Raw genomic sequence first — 14,873 nt, forward strand, 5'->3', positions numbered from 1 at the left:
GCTTTAAGGAAAGCAGCAAATGATGGTGCCTGGATTTATATCCCCTTCTGCTAGTGCCAGGCTGATTTTTATATACAAATTGCAATCACCATTCTGATTACATCACGAACAATTTTGAAAGATTAACTCCAAATACTTTGCTTCAACTTGCTCTGCTCCCACTTTTAATAAACTCCCTTTCTGATATGTCACTGTCTGTTCTTAGTCATTAGTGTGTTGTCATTTCCATGACAGAAGCGCCAAGTTGTGCACACAGTTTTCCAAGCCTACTAAATTAATTTTCCCTAATCAAACACTTTTCAGAGAATTTGGGGGGTTTTCATTTTACTGGTATGGTCTTCAGTTTACAAAGTGCCAGACCGTTGCCTGCTAGTTGTCTGTGCACTTTCAGGAGTGTTCTCTTTTTCAGGTCATACCAGTCCTGTCAGGTGTCAGGAGAGTGTCATTATCTCTACATGAGTAAATGCAGGTTGAGAGTGAAGCCGGTTACAGGCCACACAGGAGGCATGTGAGTGACAGAGGAGCTGAAGTGCTCTGTTCTCTGTTTCTAGTTTCCTGAACTGGACAGCACTTTTTCTTTCTAAAATTTAAAAGAAAGTCCATATTTGCTCCACAGTCCATGCAGCAAAAATCTGTTCTTGTGTCCCATCATACCGCGCATCCCTACACAGCCTGTTTACTTACAAAAATACTGAGCAGTGAAGAAGCAGCAGCCACTCAAAAGGGTGTGGCGAAGGCTGTACATTGCCCAGGATTCTGTTATAACCACGAGGGTTGAGACTTTTTTAACCCAAATTAACATCAGTCAACCCAGATATGAAATGTTAGCTGCAAGAAGAATTGCAGCAAACACCTTAAAGCCAGTTAAGGCAAAACAACGCAGGGAAGGCAGATATACTGAGGAATTAAACACGTTAGGAAGGAGAGTTGACTGACTAATGTGTAATCATATGCTGGGATTAATAAAAGAAAAGGCTGAAACACATGCAGCAGATTAATGAAAGGGGTTTTAGAGAGTTTACCATAGCAAGGGCTGTTTGCGTATGGTAAAAATTAATTAAACATTGACATGTTCTATGTCACCATAGACCTTCATGCTCCAGAGGGTTGAAGTGAGCTTTCTAGTGTTCATTTAATTAGACTTTTAAACGTATTTTTTTCTTAGCGTTTTTAGAAACATTTTAAACTCTGAAAACTGCATTGAAAAATAACAAAGATGCATGCAGCCATCGTTCAGCTTCAACACATTTTAGCATTTTGGTGTCTGCTTCTTTTTGTAAAGTCATGAATTAAAACAAAGATAATTAAAGTTCCCTGCATACCCTTTCCCAAGGCTGTGCCTATCATGTGAGGAGTTAATTGTTAATTTACTGTCCATTAGTGCTCATTTTTATATTTTCAACATCAACTTGATGCTGTAAATATATATGAATGATATATATGAATTATCATATATATAGATGAATTGTTGATATATATGAACATTCATGAATCATAATGTTCAGTCTTAATTTGTGATTGTTTTCACCATTGCTTTTGCCGTTTTCGCGACTCTGATCCAGATGCACAGTGTATCTTCTGCACTGATTCGTGTATGTGTTCTACCCTGGCTATTTAGGTCCCTTCCATTATGTCTGTAAGGAATGATGTCTCCCCAGTCACTCTGTTAGTTATTTCAAAAGCACGTGGACAGCAGTTCCTTTGGGGTGAGCACCTACAGGTGGACTAAGTGGCTTCACTTTACTGAATACATCAAAACGTTCTCACCAATGTCTTCAGTATTTTATTTACTTTACAACGTGTAGTTCACTTTCAGGTCATCTCAACCAGCTGGGTATTGTTGGTTGTCAGTTTTCATCCACCTAAATATGCCTTTTGTATTGTTGTTGTTTATATTTTTCCTCTTTCTTCTCTAATGCTGCAGAAGCAGACAAGCTTTTTAAGTTCCTAATGTGTTTTTCCTCTGAGAACCATTCTTTTGTTTTACTTCCACTTTTCTGTTCAGTTGTTAAGCTGAAAAGTTGTTTCATAGGATGGATAGTGGTCATGTGATAATCATTGTTTTCATATGATGATAGTGGTCATGTGATAATCATTGTTTTCATATGATGGATAGTGGTCATGTGATAATCATTGTTTTCATATGATGATAGTGGTCATGTGATAATCATTGTTTTCATATGATGGATAGTGGTCATGTGATAATCATTGTTTTCATATGATGATAGTGGTCATGTGATAATCATTATTTTCATATAATGGATAGTGATCATGTAATAATCATTGTTTTCATATGATGGATAGTGGTCATGTGATAATCATTGTTTTCATATGATGATAGTGGTCATGTGATAATCATTGTTTTCATATGATGGATAGTGGTCATGTGATAATCATTGTTTTTATATGATGGATAGTGGTCATGTGATAATCATTGTTTTCATATGATGATAGTGGTCATGTGATAATCGTTTTCATATAATGGATAGTGAGCATGTGATAATCATTGTTTTGAAATTAGACTATCTGTGGCTTATCTTACCTTTGCTCATTTACTTTTGCTCGTGTGTGTCATCCTAAAAAATAATTTCCGCATAGCAATGTCTTGCTTGTCTAGGCTCACTAGATGTGCAGTAGTTTTTATTGGTACAGGGATTTTTCACCTGGAAAAAGCTGCATTTTTCTATTTTTTGCTTTCGATATTTAAGCCAAATGAATCTGGAGTTTACATGACATTAAGTCAAACCTCAGATGCGCTGAGCTGTAGAAGGAGGCAGGGAGCATGCATTGTACTGACGTGAAGTGGGGATTGAGTTCTACTCTCCTTTACCCACCTCTGTTCGTCCGCTGTCCATGTCACTGCAGGTATTTTCTCTTCCATTTGACTGGTTACTCTAGCTGTCAGCCTCTGCTCTAGTGTCAAACCACCTTAATAGTGGTAGTTCCAGTGTTTAATAGGACAACACTTCACGTGCTGCACATTGTACTATAAAACCGTCTGGGTCACTCCAGGATTCTTACTCTGCCTATCAATTTCAGAGATGATTTTCGGCTGATGTGAGCCCTCCTTATTTGTATTTATTTTACCTTGTAACCCTTCAAATTTGCTGTCTCTATGGCACAGGTTTGTATTGTTGAATACCGCACAACTGTGTACAGGTAATGTTTTATATTTTTCCATAATGTGTTTACCTGTATATTCCTTGGCAACATATTTTTATTATATCTGTTGTGTATAGATTCTTTTTTTGCTAAAAAAAAGAAATTACTTCCAGACATTATTTCTGTGATTGTCATTGACTGATCTTGAAATGTGCTGCTCTTTGAAGTCTTTTCCCCTAACATTTTGCTATAGATTATACTAGAATTTTCCTTTTGGTCTGTCATAACATCTATAGATAAGAGTACTGCTTTCAAAGTCACACAGCTTTGATGTTATTTAATACTCTTATGGTACGAGACCACAATCTTCAGTGCAATGTGGCTTGCAGCGGTGGAATAGACTTCTTTATCTTCTATGGCACTATGTCTGAAGTTTTAGTCATTTTGTTACATTTGTTTTGGTTCTGGAACAATATTTGGTCATATATTGGTATTGGTTAAACTTTGTGTCAACTTGTTTTACTCAGTTACCTGGTTGAACATTCTTTTTTATGTGTGTCAGCGAGGCTTTTCCTGGATGAGGTGTTTGTTTGAGTTTAGACACCAAATGACCCATCTGAGTGTGACTAGACATGATCTAATCTCTGAGGGCCTGAAAAGAGCAAAGGGAAGAGACTCTTTCCCTCTGCCATGTAGTAGAAACATGAGCCTTCTTCTCTCAGGATCCTCCTAGTTCTCAGGTGTTAGATTCTGACTAGCATCTCCACCACAACCTCATTCCCTCCCAGGGCTTTCGAACTACCGAATTGCTTCACTAGATCTCCAGCTTGCTTATACATATTGTGGAATTTACTCTAAAATTTGTTCTAAATCCCTACGCCAGTGTTTTTAGTCTAACTAATATGCAAAGCAAAATTTAGCTTTATGTAAGTTGTAATACATATAACATAAATTATGAATAGAAGCTCACTTCTAATGTGAAGAGGAATTTCCCTTGTATTCCTGTTCTGCTTTAGCCTGATAGGAAGACATGTGGTGCGACAGGACTGACTGGGAAGGTATAATAGATATATACTGACATTCTTTAGAAGGAGCCAAAACTCCATCATATGCTGGAAACCATAGTTTCTTTTTTTTTCCTTTATTTACTTATTTATTTATTTTTGTTATTAACTTGAGTATTTCTTATTTACATTTCGAATGTTATTCCCTTTCCCGGTTTCCGGGCATACATCCCCCTAATCCCTCCCGCTCCCCTTCTTTATGGGTGTTCCCCTCCCCATCCTCCCCCCATTACTGCCCTCCCCCCAACAATTACGTTCACTCGGGGTTCAGTCTTGGCAGGACCAAGGGCTTCCCCTTCCACTGGTGCTCTTACCATAGTTTAAGAGTTAGATTTCAGATTAATTATATGGAATTTCTTCCTTCTTAGGCATTATTGACTTGTGAGAAAATACATGAAAGTGTTATTTTCACTGGCTGAATCAGCCTCTAATTCCTGAAGAGTAACGCAATTGGTTAATATTTATACTTTGTTTAACACCACTAAAGACTTGACCATAATTAGTTTTTGTTATAAGCAGTAAAATTTTGGTGATATTTATTACAGTTGAGCATAATTCAAGCAGACACTGGTTTTCAACATAGAATATTGATAACTAAGGTAAAATGTAAACATATTGCAAGTGATTTCATTATTTTATAAGAGAAGATAGCTTATGAAATCTTAGTAGACTATGTAAGACTAGAGTGTCTCTTATATATACAATCTATAATAATTCTTGATAGTACCTGGTTAATTTTAGTGTTGACTCTATTTACAACTTTGGACTGGCAAAATTATACCTAAAAGCAACTTATGATGCATAAGGCATTTATCTGAAATTTAGGGAGGGTCCTGGGCCCTACCTCTACACCTTCTAGCTAATTAACACAAAATACCTTAAATATATTTGTGAAAGATATTGGGATTTTATTGTGGTTTGGACAGTATTTCAGATTAAAGTTTTTCAGTTCTCTGACACTTCAAAGTAGAGAAATTGGAAACGGTTTGTGATGGTTCTCAGATGAGTAATCAAGTATATACCAGTAGTTAAGTTAGGAAGTCAGCAACATGGCATTTTCTTCTCTTGCCAGACACTCACCATTCCCTTCAGTAGTCTCATGTCCACTCTGCCCCACACATGCTAGTTGTATTAGCTTAACATAAATGTCTTTAATTTGTGTAGATAGTTTAGGTTGTAGAGCATTCATATTTTATTAGTTTTAAATTTTAAACAGAATCTGGGATTTAAAACATTATTCTTTTGTATTAGAAGAGACACCTTTTCTGTTTCCAAGACATATTACACTTCAGTAACTGATTTTTGTCAATACTCGGTTTTCATAAATAATTTTCATCGTCGTTGCAACCTCAGGGAGCAACACTGACATATATACATTAGCACATTGGCCTAACAACTAGTCTTCCTGAAATAGTTTATCAGAAACCACTGCGCCAGTAACTGAGAGCCCTTTGAATCTCCTATGCTTTGCGTAGGTTAATAGAAGATCTTCAGGAAGTAGAGATTATGCTGGGCTAATGAAAGTGTCTCAGCTCCTGCTTGAGCAGATGTCCTGGGACACTTCTGTGGTTCTGTTTACGACCATACAAAGAGCATTAAAAACATTTCTCGGTTGCCTCTCGGTTCAGCTCTCTTTAACATTGAACTTATAAAAATATGTCGTAAGTTTGCACCTCTATCTCTCTATCTATATAACAAATATATCATCCTGTAGCAGAGGCACAGGCCTTCTTGATTTGAACCCCATTCTGGGAAGATGTTTATTTTCCTAAGAAATGTGACATTTATAAGGATTGAATAGCTTGTAAACCTGGGCGCAGGACTTGGTCTGACGTATAATGTGTTCCCAGGCCTGGCTGTTTAAGAGGCAGAGCAATGAGTTAGGGTTCAGCTTGGAACTGCGCTCTACTGTGGCATTACTTACTAGGATCGTAGATAGTACACGCAATATCACACAAGGATAGCAATGAATAACAAGAGGGAAAAGGCTTTCATTTGCATTTAGGATTCAAAGTCTGTTCCCTCAAAAGTTCTTTGAGGTTTACTATGTATTAAAGTGCGCACATAAACGTTGAACTCCATCCAGCTCAAGGCAGAGCTTTAACTTCGGAAAACTGTTATATCCAATTGTTTTTATTAAAACTACAATTTCAGAGACATTTAGAAGAGGTGATTGCTAATAGCTTTTCTTCCCACTTTTGTTCACAGTGGTTTTTCTCTAGCCTTCAGTATGAGTATACATGGTATATGAGATCCAATTTTATTCTTTATAACAGGGGAAACTTTTAAAGGGGATAGGCTGGTGAGGTGGTACCTCACTGCAGCACAGCGAAAATGGTAACCTGTGCACTGTGCCCTGGTTAACTCACTCCTCTTTCCTCCCTCTACAATAGGATCTCCCTTGATCTCTGCTCTCTGCAGTCTGTTTTGAACACTAGGAATGGGTTTATTTTGTCTAAGGTAAATGCTATCTTTTCTGTTCTGACTGTGGAAAGTGTTGGGTGACTTCATGTTGATACAATCACTATTAGGAGTTGTATTCCTGGTGCCTCTTAGAAGGCCCTACTTTACTGTACCTTGAAAGTTTCCAAAAGTGATCTTTTTCTCATTAGACTGCCATCCTAACATCAAAAAGAAGCTAGCTTTAGAACAAAGGCTGTCTGTAGTTGGCAGAAAATAACATTCCTCACCTTGATAGCTATTACATGTACCCACACAAAGGAAAATGTGAGTGTGAGTGTGAGTCTGTGTGTGTGTGTGTGTGTGTGTGTGTGTGTGTGTGTGTGAAAGAGGGGGGGAAGAGAGGGAGAGGGAGAGAGAGAAGAGAGAAAGAGAGAGAACATAGGAGAATATTTTAAATAATATGTTTATGTTTTTCAGAAAAATTATTATTTGAAACAGGGTCTTACTCTATAGACCAGGGTGGTCTCAGACTCAGAGATCCACCTGCCTCTGCCTCCCAAATGCTGAGATTTAAAGTATAAGCCACCATGCCTGGCTTACAAAGAGGAAACTTGGGGTTTCATTTTAAATATTTATACAAAGCAAGTCATCTGCATCCAAGTGACAAAACAGCTTTTTGTCTATTCCTCCACTGGTCAGATATCCTCACTTTTCCTATAAAAAGTTTTCAGAACAATGATATGAAGCCATAAAGTCAAGCCTTCTGAAGTTGAATGGTTTATTGCCTGAAATGATCCTCCTTTGATTATATAGTTTTCGGAAATTTGCATTTTTATTGCCTTAGATGATAGAATTCAACGTCTCATCATTTGCTCAAAAGTTGTTAGAGTCTGAGAAACTATTTTCTTATAAATTTCAGTTTATTAGAAATTACGTCCCAGAGATTAAATTTCAAAGCTGGTGTGGAACATAGGTTGGTCAGAGAGAAGAGAGAAAATACACATGCAGTTTCCCCGTTATTCCACATCCGCAGGAAAAATCTGAAACATATCCTTCATGAAAGAACATCTCAAGGAACGTGTGCCTGGGACTCCTGAGAGGAGGGTGAGATGACAAAATTGGTGATGTGTGACACCGTAGTGGCATGACAGAGAAGGTAATTACAGTACAGCACCTGCAGTGATATGAAGGTGAACGGGAATTGTCTAAGACCCAGTCAAATGCTTTTGTGAAAGAGTGAGAGACACTGGGAAGGAGATGTTATTTTAGCTGCATATTCTGGCCACTCATGACTTAACTGGTATGAATTTCAAGAGGACAATAAAGGAGAAATTATAGTGATCAAGATAGGAAATGATTAAGGGATGGGAGAAAATTTCAGCTGAGAGGGAATGGGAAGATTAAGTAAGGAGTCTAACAAGCTGCCTGACAAGTTGATGAGCACATTTACAGAAGAGAAATGCAGAAGGAACAAAAGACTGACTTCAACAATCCTGAGCCAGTGCCAGGTTTCTATTCGGAAGGATGAAAGTCGAATTTGAGCCATGGAGGTTCTAAAGAAAGGTGAGAAGGAGTGTTTTGCCATGGTTTCCTTCTGAGGCATCACTGAATATTGACAGACGTTTCTCCTTTGTGTATCTATTTGCAAAGGGTTCAGTGCTTTGTTTTGTAATCTTTCTTTACTGTTGAAGAAAATGAGAAGAAAATGGAGGGAAGGAAGAATGCGTGTTACTTGGAAGTTAGACTAGAGTGCTTCAGTGTTTTGCCTATTGTGTGCAGTAAATGTATCTCTCAAACACAAGGGCCATCTCATGAGTTCTAAGTAGTACTGAGTAGTTCTAAGTAGTAGGCAGACTGACCACGCCAGGGATGCAGTGGCAGGGTTTGAAGGCTGAAATCCAAGTCTAGTTCTGTGGTTTACCAGCTTGCTAATTTAGATTAAGACACTGAGCTTTGGGTAGAAGAACACACGAGGGCATCTCCAGGAAGTGTGACACAAGAAATGAACCTTTCTTTCCCACTGATAGATATACATGTTCCGAGGGGAGACATCTACACCACTTTGCACTAACTGTGAGCATGACCACCATGGCGATCCAAGACTGCAGCAAAGTGATGCCTAAGCGTCCAAGCAAGTTAGTACCAAGCTGACAGCGGTGCTCGGCCTGTCGGAATGCGAGAAGCCTGGTTTAGCAGAATTTCTACTTGTTTCTCCTTTTGTTTGTGCTTCTAAGGGGAAGAATGCAATTTGTATTTTTCAGTGATGTCTCCACCTAACGCATATAAATAATCCATCCCCCACAACCCTCCTTGAGCAGGCACTACTCACAAAATATGTTTCTGCTCCTGTGGATATGACTCAGATATATAGTGAGTAAAGGACAGTGTGCCTGCTACTAACTGGATTTTAAGTGTTGGACAGTACAGGGGCCATACAATACTCTCTAATTTAATTTAGCGAGATTGAAAACCTTACTTACACATTTGGGGAAATTATTGCTCAATCAGGTTAAGTAATGCACAGGAATCATAAAAAGGGAAGTACTACTGGTTTCTTTTTGTTTTTTATTAATTATTTATTTACATCTCAAATGTTGTCTGCCTTCCTGGTCCTCCTCCATGAGTCCCCCACCCCATCCCCTCTCGCCTTCGCCTGTAAGAGGGTGCACAGCCACCTACCCACCCAATGCCACCTCACTTCTATCATCCCCCTTCTCTGGGGTTTCAAGCCTCCACAGGACCAAGCGCGTGAGGCCAGACAAGGTAGTCCTCTGCTACATATGTAATGGGGACCACAGACCAGCCCATGTATGCCCTTTGGTTGGTGGTTTAGTCTATGGAAACTGTGAGGGCCTGGTTAGTTGATATGGTTGTTCTTCCTGTAGAGTCGCCATCCCCTTCTGCTCCTTCAGTCCTTCCCCTGTCTCTTCCATAGGGGTTCCTGAGCTCAGTCCAATTGTTGGCTGTGATTATCTGCATCTTTATCAGTCAGGTGCTGGTAGAGACCCTCAGAGGACAGCCATGCTATGCTTCTGTCTGCCAGCACAACATGGCATCAGCAATAGTGTCTGGGTTCAGTGCCTGCCTGTGCATGGGATAGATGCCAAGTTGGGGCAGTCTCTGGATGGCCTTTCTTTCAGTCTCTGCTCCATTTTCATCCCTGCATTTCCTTTTGACAAGAACAATTCTAGGTCAAAAATTGTGGGATGGGTGGGTGGCCCCATCCCTCAACTGGGTGCCAGGTCTATCTACTGGAGGTGGTCTCCTCAGGTTCCTTTCCCCCTCTGTTGGACATTTTGGCTAAGGTCATCCCTGTTGGGTCCTGGGATCCTCTCATATTCTTGATGTCTGGGGCTTTATGGAGTTACCCCTCCCATTTCCCATCCCACACTGCTGCATATTTCTATTCATTCTCCTGGTCCTCTGGGCTTCTCTCCTTTTTCCCCCCATACCTGACCTTGCCCTCATTTTTCTCTCCCTGTCCTCTCTCCCACCCAGTTCCTTATCTCCCTCCCATGATTCTTTTGTTCCTCCTAAATGGGACTGAAGCATCCACAGTTGGGCCTTCCTTCTTGTTAAGTTTCATATGGTTGTGAGTTGTATCACAGGCATTCTGAACTTTTTGGCTAATATCCACTTATCAGTGAGTACCATGGATGTCCTTTGGGGTCTGGGTTACCTCACAGAGGGTGATATTTTCTAGTTCCATGCATTTGCCTGCAAAACTCATGATGTCTCTGTCTTTAATAGCAGAGTAGTACTCCATTATACTGCTTTCATTTTATTTTTAGTGAGTTCTTACACAATGCACCTAGTCCCATGTTTCCTACGGAGTTTCTAAATTACCAACCAAACCAAATACCTTGGGAGTAGATTGTGGATATTCAATAGAGAAAGGTGATGACAGTTTAAAAAATTCTTTCTCCAAAATAAAATTATTCCCTACTGCTTGAAACCTAAGAAGTGCTTAATAAACACTATTGTCAGGGGCCATCAGACTGATCAACACTTTACTAGAATCACCGCCCATTTCCCACTTCATGCCAGCTTGTATATAAAGCGAGAAGAAAATATGGGGAGAAAGGTGATCCAACAGCCACAGCGTATTTACCCGAGGGATGTCTAAGTGACTTAGGTGGTCTACTGTATGTGCCCTTGGATATTAACCCAGTCGGGATAGAACTATGTTCAAAGCACTTAGACTAGTTTCCTCTAGGATTTTAGTGGCTCCCTGAAAGAAATGTCTATAAGAGGACAACTGCTTTGCCTAAAAATGGAGTTTTCAGGTTGCTGGAAGTAAAGGTTTGGGACCTGTATTTATTTTCATTCAAACTTTGATGTTGGCCCGAGGCTTTCAGGTTATCTCATGCTCTTCTTAGAGAGCAGTGGAGTGTGACTTCTACCACCCGCAGCCCGCAGCTCACACACTTGCCTGCAGCTCCAGCTGCAGGGGATGTGATGCCCTTTTCTCACACAATTTGCACATAATAAAAACCTGAAAGTGTATGTATAAAAGCCTTGTGATGTCTCTTCACATACTGTTTTCCTTCATGACAGTGGTCTCTTTCCCCCTTTGATACTAGGACTTGTATCCCAGAGGCCTATACAGGCTAAGCACATACTCCACCACTGACTTCTACCGCACTTCCCTCACAGTGCCTTTCAACTTTCGACTTAGTCTGTGTACTTTTGACTTTTTCGTTTGTTTGTCTAAATATCTTCTATTTTATAGTGTTTTTCAGAAAGCCCAGGTTTAAAAAAATCTAAAGTGAGAAGAAGTTGAAGAATTCACTTCACCTTAAAAATATGATTTCTAGTTTCCCCTTCGGAAATGTTTGTCCATAGGTTTTTGACTAGTCAGAAGTCATTTTTAGCCTTGGGCCATGAGTTGGCTGTTAATGGAATGCCTGTGGTGATTGTATTCACAGATAATTATGCCCAGTTTTCAGATGAGTTGAAAGGAGTGAATATGTTCCAATACAGCCATGGCAGACATCAAAGTTTCTCTTGGTTTCTCTTTCCTCTTCTGGTCTGTTCCATTCCAACCCTGGCTCTCAGGAGCCCAGCAACTGGGAGTGCATCGTTTTGCACACCTCTATACAGCCATTTTAGAAGGTATTTGTAGATCAGAAACACACATCAAACAAACTAGTTCAGCTAAGCACCTTAAAGCACAGAATTGGGGAGTGTGGAGGACTTGGAAAAGGGACCGGGTGCCCCAGTCCCAGTGCCACTGCCATTCTTCCCAGTGACCCTTCTTTGTTTCTCAGCTATGCTCCCCTGTGCATTTTTCCCTCCTACATGTGCACATTCTGAATAAAGACAGTGACCTTCTCCCAGTGAATATTTATAAAATCTCAAGGGGGATAAAGTCCATTGACTTTCATCCTCCAGCCCATATTTGGAGCAGTCACTGTGGACAGAGGCTCAAGGATCTTTATTTGGCTCTGTCCTCAGCAGATTTGAGTGTAGAGACAGAAAATCTTTCAGTACACATGAAGTCAGAGGGTAGTGCCCCTAAGAATTCTGCAGGAAGGATGCAGGATCTTGGGCAATAACCAGGGCCAAAGGGATGAAGGGTATAGGATGAGGGCAGGACCATCCTGTTCAGCTTCTCCTGGCCTCCTCCTTCACTTTTAGCCTTGTTCTCATTTCTCAAACCAGTCTCCACCCAGAGTACTAGTTTTATTTTATTATAGTTGAGCCATTAGCATAATTTTGTTTGCCTTCATGTTTATTAAACTTTTGTATTTTTATGTTGGCAGAAACAACACAATTAAACAAAAGCTGCTTACTTTCTAAAGGAAAATTTATGCCATATCATTTTACGAAGTGGAATTAACTTCCTGGTGCCGAGTTCTCAAAGTCATCACTGTAATGTTTCGGTGAGGGAGGAAGTGGGGGACTGGGAATGAAAATGAATGTGAAATGAGTGTGGTCAGGCAGATGGAGATAAAAACCTGAGGATGCAAACGGTTTGGGTCATTGTTAGTTGTGGTTTCCATTGCTGTAAAAAAGACACCAGGCCTGTGGCAGCTCTTATAAAGGAAAAACATTTAACTGGGGCTGACTCACAGTTCAGGAGTTCAGTCCATTCTCACCATGGCAGGAAGCATGGTGACATGCAGGCAGGCATGGTCCTGGAGAGGAGCTGCGAGTTCTATATCCCACTCTGCAGACAGCAGGAAGAGAGAGCCACTGGATCTGGCTCCAATCTGGGCATTTGGAACTCTAAAGCCCACCCCCAGTGATACAGTCCCTCCTACAAGACCACACCTGCTCCAACAGAAGTACACCTAAGCATTTAAATGTGAGTCTATGGGGCCATTTTTATTCAAACCACCATCATCTCTTTATCGTTAGCCTATGTTGGTTCATAATGTGGAATGGAGGAGAGCAAGATTTACCAGGGTTTCAGTGTTCTTCTTCTTCTTCTTTTGACTTTTTATTAGTTCTTTATGAATTTCATAGCATGCACCCTAAGCTCACTCATCTCCCCTCCTACCCACACTCCACCCACCCTTTTAGTTCCCTCCCCAAAGGGAGAAAATCCATTGTGAAAGCTGTAGTGTGTCACACAGTGTGTCTCAGAGTTTAACCTTTTGTCCACATTTCTTTGCTTGGAATGTTCATTGCAATGAGTCCTTGGTCTCTTATGAAGCCTCTGCTACACTAGCAATACTGCAACCTCCTGGGACTCCTCTTAGATATTCTGGTGATGCCCTGTGTAATGGAGAGCCTACAGTTTTCTATTAGTAGAATTTGGCCTTTTACCCATTCCAATAATTCATCAATGGGGTAGATATTGGGGCAGGCATATCTGAAAGCTCTGGATCTGGACCTCAGAGGTATCTAAGCTTTGTAAGCCTGCCAGCTCTCCCACATTCACAGCACACGGGCAAGGTCTCCTGCCCTCCCCCAGCTCATCCCCACCCACACCACAAGGACTAGCACTACTGTGCTGGTCTGCTCTCCTGAGTACTGCAGCAGTCAAGGGGCTTGGGAAATTCTCCTGCTCTCACGTCCTTGGGGGTGGTTCATCCACGACCCCCATGACCAGGGCTAGTTCTACGTGCTAGCTAGTTCAGGAGCAGGGACCACTTTCCTGAGAGGTGCACTTGACGAGGGACAGTTCTCCCACTAACATAACCCTGGTGGTGAAGGACAAGGGAGGGGAGAAGAACATCTCTCTTTCACTGAAGCACTGCACAGCAGACAAGAGGCAGGGCCAACTCACACTCATCTGTGCCACAGCTACCAAGGTCAGCTCTCCTGTGCTGCCCAGGTGAGGTACAGAGCCAACTGTTCTGCTTTCATAACCCTGGCAGGTGTTAAGGGCAAAGTGGAAGGGAGTGTATCACTCACTCACACCAGCACGGATACCACAATGGAGCAGAACAGAAGCAGGATCTGCTGTCCTGTTATACCTGCAGCTCATTACACAACCCGCTATACAGGGTTATCTATACTAAGGTGCAGGGCCAGCTCTCCCGAATACTACAGCCGGTCAGAGGCAGGGACAACTCTCTTGCCTGCTGTAGGTGCCAAGGGGCAAGGGTTGGGGAGGGCACCTCTCCCTTGCCCACACAGCCACATGGTCGACAAGTTGTAGGGCCAACTCTCCCACACTCATATCTTCGGGACCTGCTCACCTGCGCCCCATCATCAGGGTCAGCTCTGCTGTGCTACCCAGGATCATTGAAGGGCCCATTCTCCCGAGTGCTGCAGCTGGGGAGGGGCAGGGCCAGCTCTCTTGCTCTCATGACCCTAAGGTACCTGCAGCAGGTGATGAGTGGTAAGCAGGGAGGAGACTATTTCTCTCTTGTCTATGCTACCGCACCAGAGACAAGTGAAAGGACCAGGTCTTTGACACAGGGATGGCTTACCTCAAAACTCCTGCAATGTGTGGGATCACTCTTTCACATACTGTTGCTGTCTAGGGGTGGGATCCTCTCTTTTACTCACACTCCCCAGGGCCAGCTCTTCATGATCCCCAGGATAGGGGTGGGCAGTTCTGCGTAGCCCTCACACATCAATATTCCCCTAGATTGCAGCCCAAACCAAGGACATCTGCCTGGACTTGGGTGGCAACAGCCCCTGCAGCTGCAGGGCCATAGACCCAGACATGGCCCCCAGTGGCAGCATACACCAGGACTGCATCATGATCCCAAGTGGCATCATCAGCTACTCACGTCAAGTTGTTCCTCACTACCCTTGTTTTGCCTCTCTTCATTCTGCCCATATCCTTCTGTTTCTCTTTCTCTTCAATTTCTCCACCACTTACTTGTTCCTTCTAGTAACCCC

General features: G+C 41.6%; 1 protein-coding gene across 10 annotated transcripts in view; it reads left to right on the forward strand.

The window, feature by feature from the left end:
- The window catches only part of Immp2l (inner mitochondrial membrane peptidase subunit 2), an 899,718-nt gene that overhangs the window by 310,872 nt on the left and 573,973 nt on the right, over window positions 1–14,873 (forward strand). The window contains exon 4 of one of the 10 annotated variants that reach the window (XM_063261369.1): window positions 1–14,873. This exon is cut by the window's left edge and continues 14,024 nt beyond it; it is cut by the window's right edge and continues 14,369 nt beyond it. The exons of the other annotated variants lie outside the window; for them this stretch is intronic. The gene's annotated coding sequence lies outside the window, so the exon portion shown is untranslated. 10 annotated transcript variants of the gene reach the window in all.

This window comes from Rattus norvegicus, chromosome 6, assembly GCF_036323735.1.
Source record: "Rattus norvegicus strain BN/NHsdMcwi chromosome 6, GRCr8, whole genome shotgun sequence".
Lineage (NCBI taxonomy): Eukaryota > Metazoa > Chordata > Mammalia > Rodentia > Muridae > Rattus > Rattus norvegicus.